The sequence below is a fragment of the Pinus tabuliformis genome, chromosome 8 (genome assembly GCF_031772625.1).
Source record: "Pinus tabuliformis cultivar Carrire ecotype Pingquan chromosome 8, CPIR1, whole genome shotgun sequence".
NCBI classification, from domain to species: Eukaryota; Viridiplantae; Streptophyta; class Pinopsida; order Pinales; family Pinaceae; genus Pinus; species Pinus tabuliformis.
In genome coordinates, this window is record NC_142294.1 from 447,711,671 (window position 1) to 447,731,198 (window position 19,528).

Genomic DNA, 19,528 nt, shown 5'->3' on the forward strand with positions numbered 1-19,528 from the left:
ATGCAGATGAAATTCATGAAGCCACTACTCAGCAATTGAGAATAGAAACAAACTTCAAAAAGATAGATTTCGAAGTACTGGAAAAGGTCATTCATCCCAGTTGGAGAAGGCCTCTTCACAGGCCAAAGATACCAGAATCATGTCCATAGAGGACTTAATCATTGAGTTGGGACACGACCCCAAAGATGTAAAGGCCACAGAAAAATTAATAAAGAAGAAGAATTGTGATATAGCTACTCTGAAGAAGCAGCTCAAGATTCCCCATTTGCATCAACCACAAAAAATAGAAGTCATCGAGGCACAAAAACAAAATGAAGAGCTCATGGAATGACTTGGTCCTAAAGCTAAATGACCAACTAAAAGAGACAGAGAAGGAGTTGGACATTTTGATTCAGTCCAAGGAAAGTTACCTGTCAAAAACTTCTATAACTGTCATTCCCAAAGTGACAACAACAGTTCCTTCTACAATGGCAGCATCATTGGCACCTACAGCTCCACCTGCCACAACACTGCCAATCACAACTAAATATACAATAGTAGGCACACCAACAAAGAAAATAGTAGAGCTCGTAAAAGCCATGGAGGAAATGTCCATCTAGGAAACAGAGCTCAAAAGGCTAAAGGAGAAAGTGGCAAGCTTAGAAACTCACTGTAAGCTTGCCCAAATTCAGCAGAGAGAAGAAACACAGAAGGCCGTGAGAATCGGTGAAAAAATCAAAGTCCTAGAAAAATAATTAACACTGCAGAAGCCACTAGGACAGACAAAAGAAATTCTCTAGGCCAATATCATTGACTCTATCAATGATATTTGGCCATCAATTCAAGTTATATTTGAGCAAACTGAATTGATGAAGGTAGCCACTGGGGCTATCTAGAAAGTAAGAGAAGAATTAGGAGACCAAATAGAGGATGCTAATAGACTCATCCACCTCCTAAAAAGTAAGAACAAGCATGAACTCCATGAGATTGGTGTAGACGATAGGACCGAAGGAATGCTAGAAATCAAAAAGGTTCTTTTCAAAAGAAACCTTATGCTCAACTTCGAAGAAAAATGCCACAACATGTAGGTGGCCATTGATAGGTTTATGGCCAAATTTCAAATTTTGAGGTACAAAAGCCTTCCCAGTCCTATGGTCATCCATGATAAACTCATGACCCAATTGGACTACACTGACAAACTTAGGAAATTGGCTAAGGAACAAGCCATAACTTTAGGTATAAAAACCCTCCCAACTGGAAAAGTATTGTATGATACTTTGGAAAATCTATTTTTCCTAGAACATGAGGTGAAACATCTTTTTGTCACCAAGCCCGATTCTGCAAAATACATAGAGACAGATGAAATTTATAGGAGAATGTTGAAGGTAAAGTTACCTGAGGATGAACAGTGGGAAAAAATGGCAGATTTACTATGAAAAGTTTTACAACAAGAAGTTACCATAGTAAATATGAAGGCAGCTAGGTGAGATAGGTTAAAGACAAATAAGTAGGGTCAGAGAGTAACAAGGTTAAAGAGTATCAGTAAAAGATCAAAGTGAATAAGGTTCTGGCGTACAAATATCACCCAGCTTAAAGGGTCACAACTCAACTCCAATAGCCAGCACTACCATAGTAAAAGGGACAGCATGATGTAGTTTTCCATCTGTCCCTATCTTCATGCTTGAAGATATTTTTATTCCCTAGATTAAATATCAAACTGTTATGAGATATTTTGTAATTATTTCTGTATAAATACTTAACATTTCGAAGTATTTAGAGTGGATTCAATGACATTTTTATAGACTTTTTCTCTCAACTCAAAGTTCTATTGTATCAATGACTGGATTGGCCTACTAGATCAAGGAATAAAGATCAGATATTTTACAGGATTCTTGTGTAAAACAATATACAAATAAGTATTTTCTCATGTTTATTGTTATTTCTCTATGTGTTTCCATAATCTTGTTTGTTTGTCTAAAACTAAATGTATAACATGGAATTATATTTCAGAAATTGCTTGAATGCACTCTATCTTGATTGTTTACATTTTAAACGTTTTCTACTAAACTATTTTAGTTAGGGAATTCTTAACTGCTCCCTTACTTCCGTAGTTTCTTCCCCTGATCTGTAGCAAAGGATTCTTCATTTCCCTTTGCTCATGATCACATTCTTTTCTTGATTCTGATCCTGGTCCAAGGATTCTTAGCTGCCCTTTCATCCTGGTCAGAATCATCTCACCCATTATACTTGAAGATTTGTCTTTTGCTTTGCTACCCTGCCCTGTGAGCATTCCCTTTAATGATATGGTCCAGTTATGCTATCCATTGATTGATTCCATAGCCCAATGGCTTGAATACCTAATTTTATCCATTTCTTCCAGGAATTCCACCAGCCAACCTTCAATCAAAAATCAAAACCCCATGAACACTAAGAACTATCCTAAAATGTAATAAAAACAAAGCTAAATCATAAATAGAGAGCCCTCTCTAGACTTCGGTTTGCTAGAACCTGAACCTAAAATATTGGTTTGTGGTTACCTCGGATGCTTCCTTCTTTTGATAAATTCTAGGGAAAACTTCTGAGTGATAACATAGTGGCAAAAATACTGGGGACTCAAATCCTCAGTCTTAATAAACCTTTGAGAAATTTCAAATATTTATTTCAAGCCTCATGAAGGGTTTATTAGAAGTTATTTATAAAATTTCATAAAAATAAAGTAATTAAAAAAATTTGAAACTCTGGCTTCAAGGAGAACTCACTATACTAGGACCAATCTAGATCCAAATCTTGCCCCAGTAGTGGATAATCCCAGCCTGATTTCAAGAAGATCCAAAAAACAAGAAAGTTCAATCAGTGCAACACCTTCAATCAAAGCAGATTCATGCCCTGATGAGTGGTTGTTTTTAGAAGAGCCCCCCTTTGATGAGTCATTTGACCTTTCCCTATTCAAAACTAGGTTTGAAAGTGCACTTGATGACATAGTTCTAGATTTAGAGTTTATTGCAGACCTCGAAGTCCAAAAGGAAAACCAATCAGTTGATGAGTATATTCTAAATTCCCCTCAATCATCCCTTACTACTGTCATGATACCTGAGCTTTCTGAACTAGTGTCAACTACCCTTATTTCACCATTATTCCCTTCCACCTCTGAAGTTCATTCCTCACCCCTATTTGTACCTTCAGTTCCCTACCAACCTATAATTACACATCAATCACCTATTACTCTCAGTTCTCCATCAACTACTATATCACCTCCTGGTACCCCAACTCCACTTCTTAGTCCAGCCCAGCTTAGAGCCATGGAAAATAGATATGCTCCTCTTGTGTTACTTGCCCCACTTGGTCCCATGCCACAAGATTACCAAAACAAAATCATCTAATCTGATGGCATAGGACCTTATACAACACAAAATCATGTAAACAAAATGACAGACTACTTTGAGTTTCATGAAATTGATATTGGATATATTCAGATGGGACATTTTTCTCAAACTCTAGTTGGTGATGTAAGAACATGGTTTAGAGCTTTACCTATTAATAGCATAGAAACTTCAGAAATATTTTATCAGCAATTCTTAAATAGATGGAAAAATAAAAAGAATCCTTTGCAAATCCTTTCAGAATATGAAAACATCAAGGGAGGACCAAATGAAACAGTCCAAGATTACTGTACCAAATTTAACAATATATACAATGGAATACTAGTCAATCTTAAACCCGCACCTAGTTTAGCTATGATAAAGTCTCCTGATGGATTTGATATTGATATGGCCTTTCAACTTAGAGAGAGAAATCCTCCAACTTTAGAAGATATGCAGAGTATAGTAGTTGGTGTGGAAGCTAACTTGCTAGCAAAAGGAGCTAGGGTTAGGAATGAAAGGAGAGGACCCTTCAAAGATGAGTCCTCACCCTCTAACCTAAAAATAGATGTTCTCCGAGGATTCTTAGCTGCCCTTTCACCCTGGTCAGAATCATCTCATCCATTATAATTGAATATTTGTCTTTTTCTTTGCTACCCTGCCCTATGAGCATTCCCTTTAATGATATGGTCCAGTTATGTTATCCATTGATTGATTCCATAGCCCAATGGCTTGAATACCTAGTTCTATCCATTTCTTCCAGGAATTCCACCAGCCAACCTTCAATCAAAAATCAAAACCCCATGAACACTAAGAACTATCCTAAAATCTAATAAAAACAAAGCTAAATCATAAATAGGGAGCCCTCTCTAGACTTCGGTTTGCTAGAACCTGAACCTAAAATATTGGTTTGTGGTTACCTCGGATGCTTCCTTCTTTTGATAAATTCTAGGGAAAACTTCTGAGTGATAACATAATGGAAACCATACTGGGGACTAAAATCCTCAATCTTAATAAACCTTTGAGAAATTTCAAATATTTATTTCAAGCCTCTTGAAGGGTTTATTAGAAGTTATTTATAAAATTTCATAAAAATAAAGTAATTAAAAAAATTTGAAACTCTGGATTCAAGGAGAACTCACTATACTAGGACCAATCTAGATCCAAATCTTGCCCCAGTAGTGGATAATCCCAGCCTGATTTCAAGAAGATCCAAAAAACAAGAAAGTTCAATCAGTCCAACACCTTCAATCAAAGCAAATTCATGCCCTGATGAGTGGTTGTTTTTAGAAGAGCCCCCCTTTGATGAGTCATTTGACTTTTCCCTATTCAAAACTAGGTCTGAAAGTGCACTTGATGACATAGTTCTAGATTTAGAGTTTATTGCAAACCTTGAAGTCCAAAAGGCAAACCAATCAATTGATGAGTATATTCTAAATTCCCCTCAATCATCCCTTACTACTGTCATGATACCTGAGCTTTCTGAACTAGTGTCAACTACCCTTATTTCACCATTATTCCCTTCCACCTCTGAAGTTCATTCCTCGCCCCTATTTTTACCTTCAGTTCCCTACCAACCTATCATTACACATCAATCACCTATTACTCTCAGTTCTCCATCAACTACTATATCACCTCCTGGTACCCCAACTCCACTTCTTAGTCCAGCCTAGCTTAGAGCCATGGAAAATAGATATGCTCCTCTTGTGTTACTTGCCCCACTTGGTCCCATGCCAAAAGATTACCAGAACAAAATCATCTAATCTAATGGCATAGGACCTTCTACAACACAAAATCATGTAAACAAAATGACAGACTACTTTGAGTTGCATGAAATTGATATTGGATATATTCAGATGGGACATTTTTCTCAAACTCTAGTTGGTGACGTAAGAACATGGTTTAGAGCTTTACCTATTAATAGCATAGACACTTTAGAAATATTTTATCAGCAATTTTTAAATAGATGGGAAAATAAAAAGAACCCTCTGCAAATCCTTTCAGAATATGAAAACATCAAGGGAGGACCAAATGAAACAGTCCAAGATTAATGTACCAATTTAACAATATATACAATGGAATACTAGTCAATCTTATACCCGCACCTGGTTTAGCTTTGGTAAAGTCTCCTGATGGATTTGATATTGATATGGCCTTTCAACTTAGAGAGAGAAATCCTCCAACTTTAGAAGATATGCAAAGTATAGTAGTTGGTGTGGAAGCTAACTTGCTAGCAAAAAGAGCTAGGGTTAGGTATGAAAGGAGAGGACCCTTCAAAGATGAGTCCTCACCCTCTAACCTCAAAATAGATGTTCTAAACAAGGGTATGGAGAAAATGATGGATAGGATAGAAAACATTAAGAGGAAGCCTCAATGGGATAATCAACTGACGCCTATAGTGAGAAATCCAAAGTTTAGAAAAAATCAAAATCAAAATATTGGAAAGAATGGACTTGATCAGAATATTAGGCTTCCCTTTGAAGATAACTATGTTGAAACATCCCATTCAGATGACCCTGAACAAGATACACACATTAACTTGATGGGATTGGATGATGAGGAAACTGTCTTTTTGACTCAAGATGAGCATGAACTGCATATGTTGGAGCAATTGCAGACCCAATCTAGAGAATCATTTGATTATAAGCAAGGGTATGATTCTTCCATTTTTTAAGTACTTAAACAATACAATATAATGAGTAAAACAATTTTTTATACTCCTGACTAGGAGAAGAAAACATTGCCAAATCAACCTAAGAAAATCAAAACAGCTCCAGTTACTAAAACTCTACAAATCCTCCCTAGACCAAATCAGAACCCTTTTGGCCCCACCATTCTATATATAACCGATGACCAACCCACTGATGATCAACCATCCACTTCAATCCCCCTCAGGGATACGGTGGACAAATCTACAGACACCATATTAGATAATCCACAGAAAAAGACCTCAAATGCAGAAAAAGAAGAGAAACCTAACCCAATTCCTGCTATGAAAATTCCAAGCACTCAAACAGAGAAAACCCATTTGCCTTTCAATTTGGGAGCAGAGGTAGCTAAACTAAAAATTTCATTTCCCTTAATAGAGCTGTTTAAAAATGAAACCTATATGTCTCAAATAAGAAAAACCTTAAACTTTGTTGAAAATGAAGACTCTGTTAACTTATTTGATGATCAGCCTGAGCTTATATTCGGTCCTGATGTTAATGGAAAACCAGTAGAAGGAGGGGTACCACCCTTTTATATTAGCCTTAGTATTCATGATAAAATCTTACACAATGCAATGTTAGATTCAAGAGCTTCACACAATTTAATACCTAAATCAGTGATGGAAAATTTAAACATGGATATCACTAGACCTTAAAAAGACTTATTTTCATTTGATTCAAGTCAAGTAAAGTGTCTAGTGTTAATCAAAGACCTGTGTGTTTCCTTAGTACAATATCCTGCTTACACTATTCTCATGGATATAGTAGTGCCTGACATCCCACCTAAATATGGCATGCTATTGTCTAGATCATGGGGGGCTAAACTCCAAGGATCTTTGCAACTTGACATGTCATATGCCACAACCTCAGTCTTTAGGAAACCTAAAAAGTTGTACAAAGAGACCCTAATGAAATATTTGGTGAGTAGCTGAGATAGACCTCAAAACTTCGCTATCTACTCCCTGCATTCAGACATTAATTCTTTCATTTTTTATAATGTTGAACAAACACAACAAACCACTTCAAATAGTATTATTTTAGAACCGAAAGAAATTGAAGTTACAACTAAAAAGAAATTTTCCAAACTCAAGAGATTTCCAATAGACAAGATGATCAAAACACCTCAAACAAGGAAAATTTTCTTCCCCTTGATGGTGAAAATTATGAACATGAGATATTATGGCACCTTGAATTTGATGGATCAGTGAATAGGAGTAGGAGCAGGGGTGTGGATATATAATCTGGAGAATGATTACTCAGAGGGCCATGTGTTGGCATTGTGATACATATGTTGTACTTGATGGCAACCCCCTCATCTCAGATGATAAATTATAGTGCAGCAAATTTCACGCACTTTCATGAAGATAAAAGTTTCTTTCATGTAGAGAAAAGTTCATGCACTTTCATGAAGATAAAAGTTTCTTTCATGTAGAGAAAAGTTCACGCACTTTCATGAAGATAAAAGGTTCTTTCATGTAAAGAAAAGTTCACGCACTTTCATGCAGAGAAAAGTTTCCTTCATGTAGAGAAAATTTCACGCACTTTCACGCAGAGAAAAGTTTCTTTCATATAGAGAAAAGTTCATGCACTTTCATGCAGAGAAAAGTTCCTTTCATGAAGAGAAAAGTTCACGCACTTTCATGGTTGGCTCATGGTATTAGTCCGACAGTTTTTGATCCTATGGTTTTGGTCCGTGGTATTGCATCCAAAAGTGTTGACCCCAAGTATTGGGTTCATGGTATTTTGTTATTATGGTTTTGGACCATGGTATTGTGAAAGGCCTAAGACTATAAAAGAGGAAGGAGATCATTTGGCAAGGCAATCAATCTGAATGAATTGAATATCTAATGAGTTCTAGATCTGAAATATTTGTGATTGGGGTTATGGTGCAGATCTGGATCTGAATGAAGGAGGAACCTTAGCGCATAAAGAAGGATTAGTTCTATTGAGGGGTCATAATCTTTAAGCTTGTATAATAGTATCTTTGTATGATTTTGATCTGTTATATGAGGCGCATGCTTGATCTATAAATTTGACAATCTGGGTTAATTAGTGTCTGAATATTTGAAAGAATGAATTATTCTTTATAGATCTGTACGCAGGTTCAGTGAAGTGAAAGATCATATACACGCTGGTTTAGTGAATGAAAACGACGTATACGCAGGTTGGTCCAAAAACAGGAGCGTATGCATGCAGGTTTCAGGTTGTCAATGTAGCATATATCTTTTAAATTATGATCTAGCTGCCTCTGTTTATTGTCGCAGTATTCTGGGTTCAGAATTTGGTGTGTGGTTACTGTTATTGTGTTCTGGGTACAACTATCAAAGAAGTGTTTACTTGATTCAGTGCTAATTGGGGAAAAGGAGATTTTTTGATGCAGATATACTTGATGATTGATTGATGTTCATGGATCCAGTCTGAAAATTTATGAAACGTGGTCCCTGGAAGAAAGAGAAGGTTGTAGCCTTCAGTAGGCCAGCACCTACGTACTAGTATCTTGGCTAGTACAAGAGCTAAGGTGATTGTAGCTCCCTTCCAGGAGAAGCTGGAAAATGAGAGAGGGTTGTAGCTCTTTGCAGGTTGTAGCCTGCGTACTGGTAAAGGACTGCACCAGTAAATTATACAAGGAAGTTTCTAATTTAAGAAAGATAGAGACAAATTGCAGCAGGTGATTTTCACCCACATTGGGTTTCCACCTTATATCTTGTGTTCCTGTGTGTGACTGTCTTCTGTTATGTTTTACTGGTTCGGTTACTGTCTATTTCACTCAGATACATAAATTAATAATCAACATCTGAAAGATAAAGTAAATCATAAGTTTGCATTGTATACACGGGTTTCCTTCTACATAGTTGTGTATATACGCGGGTTTACTAACTAAAGTAGCATATATCCTCTGAATTTTGAAAAGGGAATATTTGGCTTGATAATGCTGATTCACCCCCCTCTCAGTATTATTTCCAACAATTGGTATCAGAGTAGGTCCTTTTGAAGAAGCTTGATTGCTTGGAGGAAGATCCATCATCATGAGCAACTACGAGAGAGAAGCATCTATCAGGCCATCGATTTTTGATGGGACAAACTTCGTATATTGGAAGGTAAGAGTTACTGCATATCTTCAATCTCTTGGTACAGAAGTCTGGGATATCATCAATACAAGGTACACTTTTCCATCGGTAACTCCTACAGATCCGGCTGAGAAGAAGAAATATGAAACAAATGCAAAGGCAGTCAATACCCTATTAGGATGTCTATCTCAATCATAATTCGTCAAGGTTATGCAGTATAAATCCGCAAAGGAAATATGGGACAAGATTGTTCTGAGCTATGAAGGAGATGAACAGGTAAAATGAGAAAAACTTCAAACCCTCAGAATTCGGTATGAAAATCTCAGAATGAAAAATGATGAAAGTGTGGCTAACTATTTCCTTCGTGTATATTAGATTGTTAATTGTATGAAAAACTTGGGTGAAGAAATAAAAGAGGTTGTTGTGGTTGAAAAAGTTCTAAGATCTTTGTCCCCTAGATTTGAATCTAAAGTCTCTACAATAGAATAAAAAGAGAATCTACGAAACCTTACCATGTCACAGCTGCACAGGATTCTAATTGCTTATGAAATGAGGAAGGGAGGACCATCGGACAAGAGAGAAGCTGCTTTCAAGACTTCAGGCAAAGGAAACTACTATGAGTCAGGACACGTGTCAGAAGAAGAAGAACAATCAAATTTTGTCAAGAATCTTCAATGGGGTGCTGGAAGATTCTGAGGTAAGTTACCTTTCAAATGCTTTGCTTGTGGAAGAGTCGGTCATTATGCTACCAAGTGTCCTCATAAGGATAAGATTGACAAAGGGAAGGAACCTGTTAGATGGAACAAGAAACAGAATGCAACTAAGAAAAGTTACTACACTCATGAAGACAGTGATGGCCTATCAAATAGTGACGAAGATGAACGAGGTAATGATTATAAACTTTTAATGGCTTTTGAAGATGATGATTACATGGATGCTATAGATGTAGATGGTTTTTATGAAGAGATTTCTAGACTCAAAACATGTTTAGAAGAAAAAGATATGATCATTGATACTCTGCAATTCCAACTTGATGAAAAAGAAAAATTTCTTGAGAAGTTAGAATGTGAAATTGTTTGCCTTAGAAAAGAAATTGAGAAAACAAATGCTCTTAATCTTAAATTTGTTAAAGGATCTGAAACTCTGGATGAGATTATCAATGTACACCGTTCTCCACTAATCAAGGCAGGTTTGGGGTATAATGGAGAAGCATCTCAAGCATCCACCTCAAAGAGTTATCTTGATGCAACAAGGAGGAATGAGAAAAAGCCCAATGGAGATCACCAGGTAAAACAGGGATGAATTACATCAAGAATAAACAAAGACTACCAGGTAAACCAGGGGCAATCCATCTTAAGGGTGAACAAAAGCTACAACCAGCGATAGGTAAAAACTTCTCAATTTGCTTCAAGAATGGATGACAATCGAAACTACAATCATTTGGATGGTATATTTGATAATCGGAGAAGTTTCTTCAATGGCCAATGTTTCTCTTGCCATAACTTTGGTAACAAAGCAGCTCAATGTGTTGCCTATAAGACAATCATGACTAGAGAAGCTCAAAAGCAAAGAAGTATGACTGGGATTACGAAAAGGACCTATAACAACTTTTCGACCCTTGAAAATGAAATTGAATGTTCTATTTGTAATAACTTCGGTCATGAAGATTCTGAATGGAGGACCAGGTTTTGGAAGACAAAGGAACAAGCCTCAAGCACCAGAACATGGAGAATAAAGGAACCACAACCAGAAAGATGTGGCATAGCTTTTTATGCAGAAGGACAGGAAAATATATGGTACATCGACAGTGGATGTTCGAAGCATATGACAGGTGATAAAGAAAAACTTGAATCATATAGTGTTTTAGAAAAGGGAAAGAAAGTTTCTTTTGGAAATGATACCCCTGCAGTCATAAAAGGTAGAGGCACTGCTCAGTTGAAAGAAAAGGTCAAAGCTGGAAATGTTTTGTATGTTGATGGCTTGAATCATAATCTACTGAGTGTCAGTCAGATGTGCGATCAAGGAACCAAGGTGATATTTCGATCAAATGGATGTAGTGTTCGTGATCTTGATACAGGAAAAACAGTGATCAAAGGTAGAAGAACTCCAAATAATTTATACATATTTGAAGAAGGACAACAACAATGCCATTTGAGGAAGGATGATGAACACTAGTTATGGCACCGAAGGTTGGGGCATCTAAGCTTTTCAAAAATAAGGAAAGCATGCAAATACCAGGCAGTTCGTGGTCTTCCAGATATCAAAATTCCAGACAACACAATATGCAAATCATGTCAGCTTGGTAAGCAAACCAGAACTAACTTCCCTGAGAAGGAAGGATCAACTAGCAGGCCTCTTGAGCTAGTCCATACAGATGTATGTGGTCCATTTAGAACAAGGTCACCTTGAGGAGAAGAATACTTTATATTATTCATTGACGACTTCTCCAGGATGGTTTGGTTAGGACTTATGAAGCACAAAGACGAAGTATGCGAAAAATTCAAATCCTTCAAAGCCTTGGCTAAAAACGAATCAGATCACAAAATTAAGTGCCTCAGGTCCGACAAAGGTGGGGAGTTTACCTCAAATGAATTTTTCGATTTCTATGAAGAACATGGAATAAGAAGGGAATTCTCTACAGCTAGGACTCCTCAGCAAAATGGAGTGGTGGAAAGGATGAACAGGACATTCCAACAAATGGCTCGTGCTATGCTTGATGAGTCTGGAACTCCCACAACCTTCTGGGGTGAAGCTGCATTTGCTGCAGTTATTATTCTCAACAAAACAAATGTCCGAGTGAACAACATTCAAACTCCTCATGAGCTCTGGTATGGTGAGACTCCTTCGGTAAAGCATTTCAAAATTTTTGGAAGAAAATGCTATGTTAAGAATAATGATGAACAGGTTGGCAAACTTGAACCTAGAGTAGATGAAGGAATTCTCCTTGGTTATTCTCCCCATAGCAAAGCATATAAGTGTTACAATAAAAGACTTGGAAGAATTATTGACAGCATTGATGTAGTGGTTGATGAAAAAGGATACATTCCTAGGCAAGTAAGTTATGAAAATATCAAAGAGGATGAAGACTACTCTCCAAATCAGACTGATGATGAAGAAGAACCTCAAGAGGCACTAGAGGAATAGATAAGGATAGAAGAGAAGACTCCATCCAGGTACGTTCAGAAGAATCATCCAGAATCTCAGATTTTGGGGCAGAAAGAGGCAGGTGTACAAACAAGAAGAACAATTGCAGAAGCCTCAAGCTATTTGGCATTGCTCTCCTCCACTGAACCTCAAAATGTAAAAGAGGCATGCAAAGATGAAAGCTGGGTCAAGACAATGGACAAAGAACTTGAGCAGATCGAAAAGAATAACACTTGGGAGTTGGTTCCTAGACCAAAAGATAAGAATGTCATAGGGACGAAATGGATCTTTAAAAACAAGTTCAATGAAAATGGGGAAGTGATTAGAAACAAGTCTAGACCTGTTTGTAAAGGGTATGATCAACAAGAAGGGATAGACTTTGAAGAAACTTTTTCTCCCATTGCTAGACTTGAGGCCATCCGGATGTTCCTTGCTCTCTCAAGATTTCAGAAGTTCAAAGTATTTCAAATGGACGTGAAATCAGCCTTTCTGAATGGAGACTTAGAAGAAGAAGTGTACATTGAGAAACCAGATGGCTTCATCCTTGGGAATGATCCAAATCTTGTATGCAGACTAAAAAAGGCTCTCTATGGTCTTAAACAGGCTCCAAGAGCTTGGTACTACCGTTTGGACAAATATCTTCATCAACAGGGTTTTTCAAAAGGATCAGCAGATAGCAATATTTATATAAAAATTGAAAATGACAAATTGCTAATACTTGTTATGTATGTAGATGATATTATCTTTGGTAGCAATGAAGAAGCTATGAGTCAAAGCTTTTCCTTGGTAATGCAAAAAGAATTCGAAATGTCTTTTCTTGGAGAACTGACCTATTTTCTTGGATTGAAAATCCAACAAAATGAAGGCGGTATCTTTTTGTCTCAAACCAAGTATCTCAAGCAGATCTTGAAGAAATATGGCATGGAAGATGCAAAACCAGTATGTACCCCTATGGTTACAGGATGCAGCCTCAGTGCAACTGATGAATCTGTAGCAATGCATCAACCAACCTATAGATCCATGATTGGAAGTCTTCTTTATTTGACAGGTACTCGACCAGACATCACACATGCAGTGGGAATAGTTGGAAGATTTCAAGAAAATCCTAAAGAAACCCATCTTCAGGCAGTAAAGAGAATTTTCAAGTATCTTCAAGGAACTCAAAACTATGGCTTATGGTATCCTAGAGATACAGATGTCACTCTACATGCTTATAGAGATTCAGATTGGGCTCGAAGCGTGGATGACAGAAAAAGCACAAGTGGTGGAGCATTCTTTATGGGTTCCAAATTAGTATCTTGGTTTAGCAAGAAACAGAGTTCGATTGCTTTATCTACAGCTGAAGTGGAATATGTGGCTGCTGCATGTTGTTGCACTCAACTTCTTTGGATGATGCAAACCTTGCAAGACTTTCAAATCACTTGTACACCACCTATCTCCATCTTATGTGATAATACAAGTGCAATCAGAATTTCTAAGAACCTAATCATGCATTCAAAAACCAAGCACATACCAATCAAGTATCACTTTCTCCGAGAACAAGTGTTGGAACAAAAGGTCAAGTTGGAGTATGTTCCTTCTAAGGAACAAGTTGCTGATATTCTCACCAAACCACTGCCCAGGGAGACATTTGAATACCTCAGACAGAAGCTGGGGGTAGTTGATGCATCGTCTTGCTGTTAAATCTTGTCTATTTCAAAGAAAAATGGGTGTACGCGAGTTGCCTGAGGAGGATCCGCATACATACGCAGGTTTGTGCAGATATAGTCGCGTATATGGACGCTTAATGGATATCAGTAGGGACAGGCTCTGGTTATGGTGGAGATAATCTGAATTGGGTTTGACAGAGACCTTCTAGCACAGGTTCAGGGGGAGCAGATAAACTTCTAATGATGCATTTTTGGCCTTATCTTAGAAGCTTTTGGTTCTAGTTCACAGCTGTTGTTGGTTTCAGGTGGAACAAATGTAGAGAAAGAACAGAAGGAAATCATGGTTGCTGATCTGAATGGCGATTAACAGATGCTGCTGCTATTAATTTTTGGTGTCTTTCATAAGTATTTCTCTAGATATTTCGTCTCTATGGTGTCAAGGTCATGTAACGACCTATCTTGGTTTCCCCACTATGCCTGGGATGAAGATGTAATGTTTTTGGTTGTCATATGTACATGTCTGATGTATCCCCACTTGGTTGGGTGATGGATGTATGTATTGAGTCTTTTGGTGATAGGAAGGCCTTTAATGATGTATAAGTCATCGTTCTTCTTGTAAAACATCTTTTTGCAGACCTTGCTTATAGTCAGGGAGAGCATGAAAACAACACTTCAGTAGAGCAGAGACTTCAAAATGTACTCAGAGGAAGCATGGACAGAGTGGTACACCTTGGCATATACAAAGGGGGAGCTCATTCAGAGATTTCAGCAGATACTTAGGGGGAGTATGCACAGCGGAAAGTTTATCTAGGAAAGAGATTGTCTTGGTCTGCCCTTTGCCCTTGATGACAAAGGGGGAGAGTGATTGGTTGTTGTTGCCATCAAGTCCAAAGGGGGAGATTGTTGGCATTATGATACATATGTTGTACTTGATGGCAACCCCCTCATATCAGATGATAAATTATAGTGCAGCAAAGTTCATGCACTTTCATGAAGATAAAAGTTTCTTTCATGTAGAGAAAAGTTCACGCACTTTCATGAAGATAAAAGTTTCTTTCATGTAGAGAAAAGTTCACACACTTTCATGAAGATAAAAGGTTCTTTCATGTAAATAAAATTTCACGCACTTTCATGTAGACAAAATTTTCCTTTATGTAGAGAAAAGTTCACACACTTTCATGCAGAGAAAAGTTTCTTTCATATAGATAAAAGTTCACGCACTTTCATGCAGAGAAAAGTTCCTTTCATGAAGAGAAAAGTTCATGCACTTTCATGGTTGGCTCATGGTATTAGTCCGACAGTTTTTGATCCTATGGTTTTGGTCCGTGGTATTGCATCCAGAAGTGTTGACCCCAAGTATTGGTTTCATGGTATTGTGTTATTATGGTTTTGGACCGTGGTATTGTGAAAGGCCTAAGACAATAAAAGAGGAAGGAGATCATTTGGCAAGGCAATCAATCTGAATGAATTGAACATCGAATAAGTGCTAGATCTGAAATATTTGTGATTGGGGTTATGGTGCAGATCTGGATCTGAATGAAGGAGGAACCTTACCGCATAAAGAAGGATTAGTTCTATTGATGTGTCATAATCTTTAAGCTTGAATAATAATATCTTTGTATGATTTTGATTTGTTATATGAGGCGCATGCTTGATCTATAAATCTGAGAATCTGGGTTAATTAGTGTCTGAATATTTGAAAGAATGAATTATTCTTTATAGATCTGTACGTAGGTTCAGTGAAGTGAAAGAGCGTATACACGCTGGTTCAGTGAATGAAAATGGCGTATACGCAGGTTGGTCCAAACACAGGAGCCTATGCACGCAGGTTTCAGGTTGTTGAAGTAGTGTATATCTTTTAAATTGTGATCTAGCTGCCTTTGTTTATTGTTGCAGTATTCTGGGTTTAGAATTTAGTGTGTGGTTATTGTTACTGTGTTCTAGGTACAACTGTCAGAGAAGTGTTTACTTGATTCAGTGATAATTGGGGAAAAGGAGATTGTTTGATGCAGATATACTTGATGATCGATTGATGTTCATGGATCCAGTCTGAAAATTTATGAAACGTGGTCCCCGGAAGAAAGAGATGGTTGTAGCCTTCAGTAGGCCAGCACCTACGTACTAGTATCTTGGCTAGTACAAGAGCTAAGGGCATTGTAGCTGCCTTCCAAGAGAAGCTGGAAAACAAGAGAGGGTTGTAGCTCTCTGCAGGTTGTAGCCTGCGTACTGGTAAAGGACTGCACCAGTACATTGTACAAGGAAGTTTCTAATTAAAGAAATATAGAGATGAATTGCAGCAAGTGGTTTTCACCCACATTAGTTTTCCACCTTATACCTTGTGTTATTGTGTCTGACTATCTTCTGTTCTGTTTTACTGGTCTGGTTACTGTCTATTTCACTTAGATAATAATCAATATCTGAAAGATAAAGTAAATCATAAGTTTGCATTGTATACGCGGGTTTCCTTCTACATAGTTGCATATATACGTGGGTTTTACTAACTGAAGTACCGTATATCCTCTGAATTTTAAAAAGGGAATATTTGCCTTGATAATACTGATTCACCCCCCCTCTCAGTATTATTTCCAAATCCATGCTTACATACTAAATTTCAAATGCACTAACGACATGGTTGAGTATGAAGCACTTCTTTTAGGTCTTAATTTAGTTAGAAAGTTAAGAGCTATAAGAGTTTGTATCATGGGAGACTCTGAATTAGTGATAAGTCAGATTAAAGTTGTATATATGACAAAAGCCCCTAGATTAAGTTGTTAGAGAGGAACCATTATAGAAATACTAAACACTTTCCTAGAAACCAAAGTTGTTGTAATTCCTAGGAAGCATAATATGCAAGCTCATAGTTTAGCAATGTTTGACAACACTTGTAACTTACCATTTTAGCCTAACCATCAGTACACTGCTGAGGTCAGAAAAAAACTTGCTATCCCAGATAACTTGAAAAACTGGAAAGTGTTTGCTAATGACCAACAGATAAACAATGTTTTAACCTTAGAGGAGGAATTTGTAAATAGAAATATCGATACTGACATGGCATTAGATCTTAATTTCAAAGATGAAATAGAAATTAATGAGTTACAAGATGAAGAGATAGATATATTCCATCCTACTAAATTTACAAAATCAAATGTACAAAACCTAAAGCAAGTTGAAATTTATGAGATAATTAACGAAGATTCTGAAATCATTAATCTCAAAGACAATTTTTTTCCCAAAGGACTAACCCCTTTAGAAGATTTGTTTGATTCAAATGATGTCCTTAGAAAACCAAAGATGGAACCCTTAAAATCTGATATAGAGGAGTGTAATATAGGCACTAAGGAAAAACCAATATTGTTATAGACATTTTTGTGCCTTACAGCTCTAAGCATGAAATGTCCATAAACCAAGGGCTCCTAAGTCCCTAAAAGTGTTGTTCTAACTCCTAAAGGAACAAGGTCAACAAAATACAGCTTCTCCCAGAAGTTCTCCACCAGAAACTGCTCAGAATCAGTCAAATCAGGATCATTTCAGCTACTCCACTGGCTAGCTGTGTTGCATAGCACCCAGATACACTAGCTAGGTGCATTGCAACGCACCTAAATGCACTACCAGGGTGCGTTGAGCGGGAAATGACAAATGGCAGTGCCATTCCGCAAGGTGGAAAGACAATGGAAGCTTCCAGAATCTTCTCCAATGACACTTGCCTCACTGAGTTCGACCAAGGATGAGTAAGAGGCTCTCAGTCTCCAAGTGGAAGCAAGAACTAACAGAGAGAAGCCACTAGTCAAACCATAAGCTAACTCATACTCCTTGCATACATCTATATATGGATCCCTCATCCCAGTGATCCAGAGGCTGGAATTTTGTACATTGCAAAGAATTGGTGTTGGTTTTGAGATAGATATCAGAGTATTGGGTGATTTATGCTTTGTTGGAGGTGAAGAGGGGCTTCTCTGCTGGGAGGTTGATGCTGGATCAGGAATCATCGGTTGTAACTCCTCCTGGATCTTCTTGTTATATCAATAAAACTATTTGAGTTTCTCCTACATGCTTGTGTATCATTGATGTTTGTTACATTTGTATGTTTAGCTTAAATCTGATCCTAAGCTTTTTATGAGTATAAACCCATGTCTTTGTATAGTTTCCTTCTTCTGTGATCTTGTAGGTACTTGGTTGAAGCTGGGAAAGTAAGGGAGCAGGTAGCTGGAAGCTGTCAAAGAGGAGAGAGATTGGATCAAAGGACTAGCACAAGACACAGGTTGGTTCATCCTATTTCTCTTTGTTTATAGTTCATAAAAAAGAATACAAAAGTAGTTTTCTCTGTTTGTTTCTAAGGTCACTGTCACACCTTAGTGTAATAGGGTCGTTCTGAATAGACACTTTTCCCGATAAAAAAATGGCGACTCCACTGGGGACGATTGTCTAGTTAGTTTGTTTGTGTTTCTCTTGTTGTTTGTTTCATAAACTTAGAAGTAGCAAATCGAACTGCATTTGCCATTAACAAATGCAAAGTAGACATCTGCTGCTTCAATCCATTCACTGGATTTGTTTATGATTTGAACAGTTGATTCACAAATGATCTGATTGCCCTTTGTGATAGCTCTTAGACCTTCTTTAAATCTACCCTCTGATTGTGCATTACTGATTGCTTTTACTCGGCCAAAAACCATAGATTAAACTGCAAACCGTGACCCAGAACCCGGATAGAATTCTCGTTTCTGCCCCAGCGCAAGTAATGTGAAGAGTTCCTGCATTTCAGAGCAGTTCCCGAGACGACAACCTGCATTGCAATCTAGTTTCTCTGTGTAACAGGTGCTCTGATCAGCCTAGCCTTGTGCAACTGAGGTTCTAGTGCTTCATTCTTTCCAGTTTTGTCTCTGATTTTTGCAGCCTCTAATCAGTGTATGTGTCTGTTTTAAAACCCCTTTTCCTTGCTGTAATTCCACCTCAGTTGTATAAAATAAATTGTAGATGTTTTTTATGTGTTTGTTACGTCATTTATAGTTTTCCATTGCAAAAGTATAATAGTCATACTGTCGTCCTTTGATTTAGATCTGTCGCAAGTGTCGATTTTGATCATAGGAGAAAGTTTATTTGTTGTTGACAGTCGATTATGCTTTTACTTTTGCCTTTGGTCTGAATTTGTGACTTTCTAGTGTCGAAACGAGTATTTATTTCAAAATCATAAAGTGTCATAATCATCTCTACCTTTTGATTTCGAAAAGAAGTTTGTTTGTGTTTTTCACTTGAAAGCGAATTCAGATTTGTACAACAACTTTCTTTTTAGGTATCAATATTAAGAAAGTGAAAAACAAAATACATGCATGTGCATTTGCATATTGACAGTATGTTTGGCTTGATTTAGGAAAAGTGCATTTACAGTGTGCGCTTTGCTCTTTGCGAAAAGATTGTGTCTTTCTTTTCCCCTTGTAGCTAGGATTTTCATTGCTGAAAGGAGATAAAAGTTTGTTTATCATCTTTAGATTGCATTTTAGGAATTACATCTACATCTCGTGGTGATCCCAAAAGGAAAACTTCATAAGAAAGATCAACTTAAAATAAACTCATTGAACTTAACAACTCTTTGTAACTTAACGCACAACATTTAGAGGTCTAGGCTA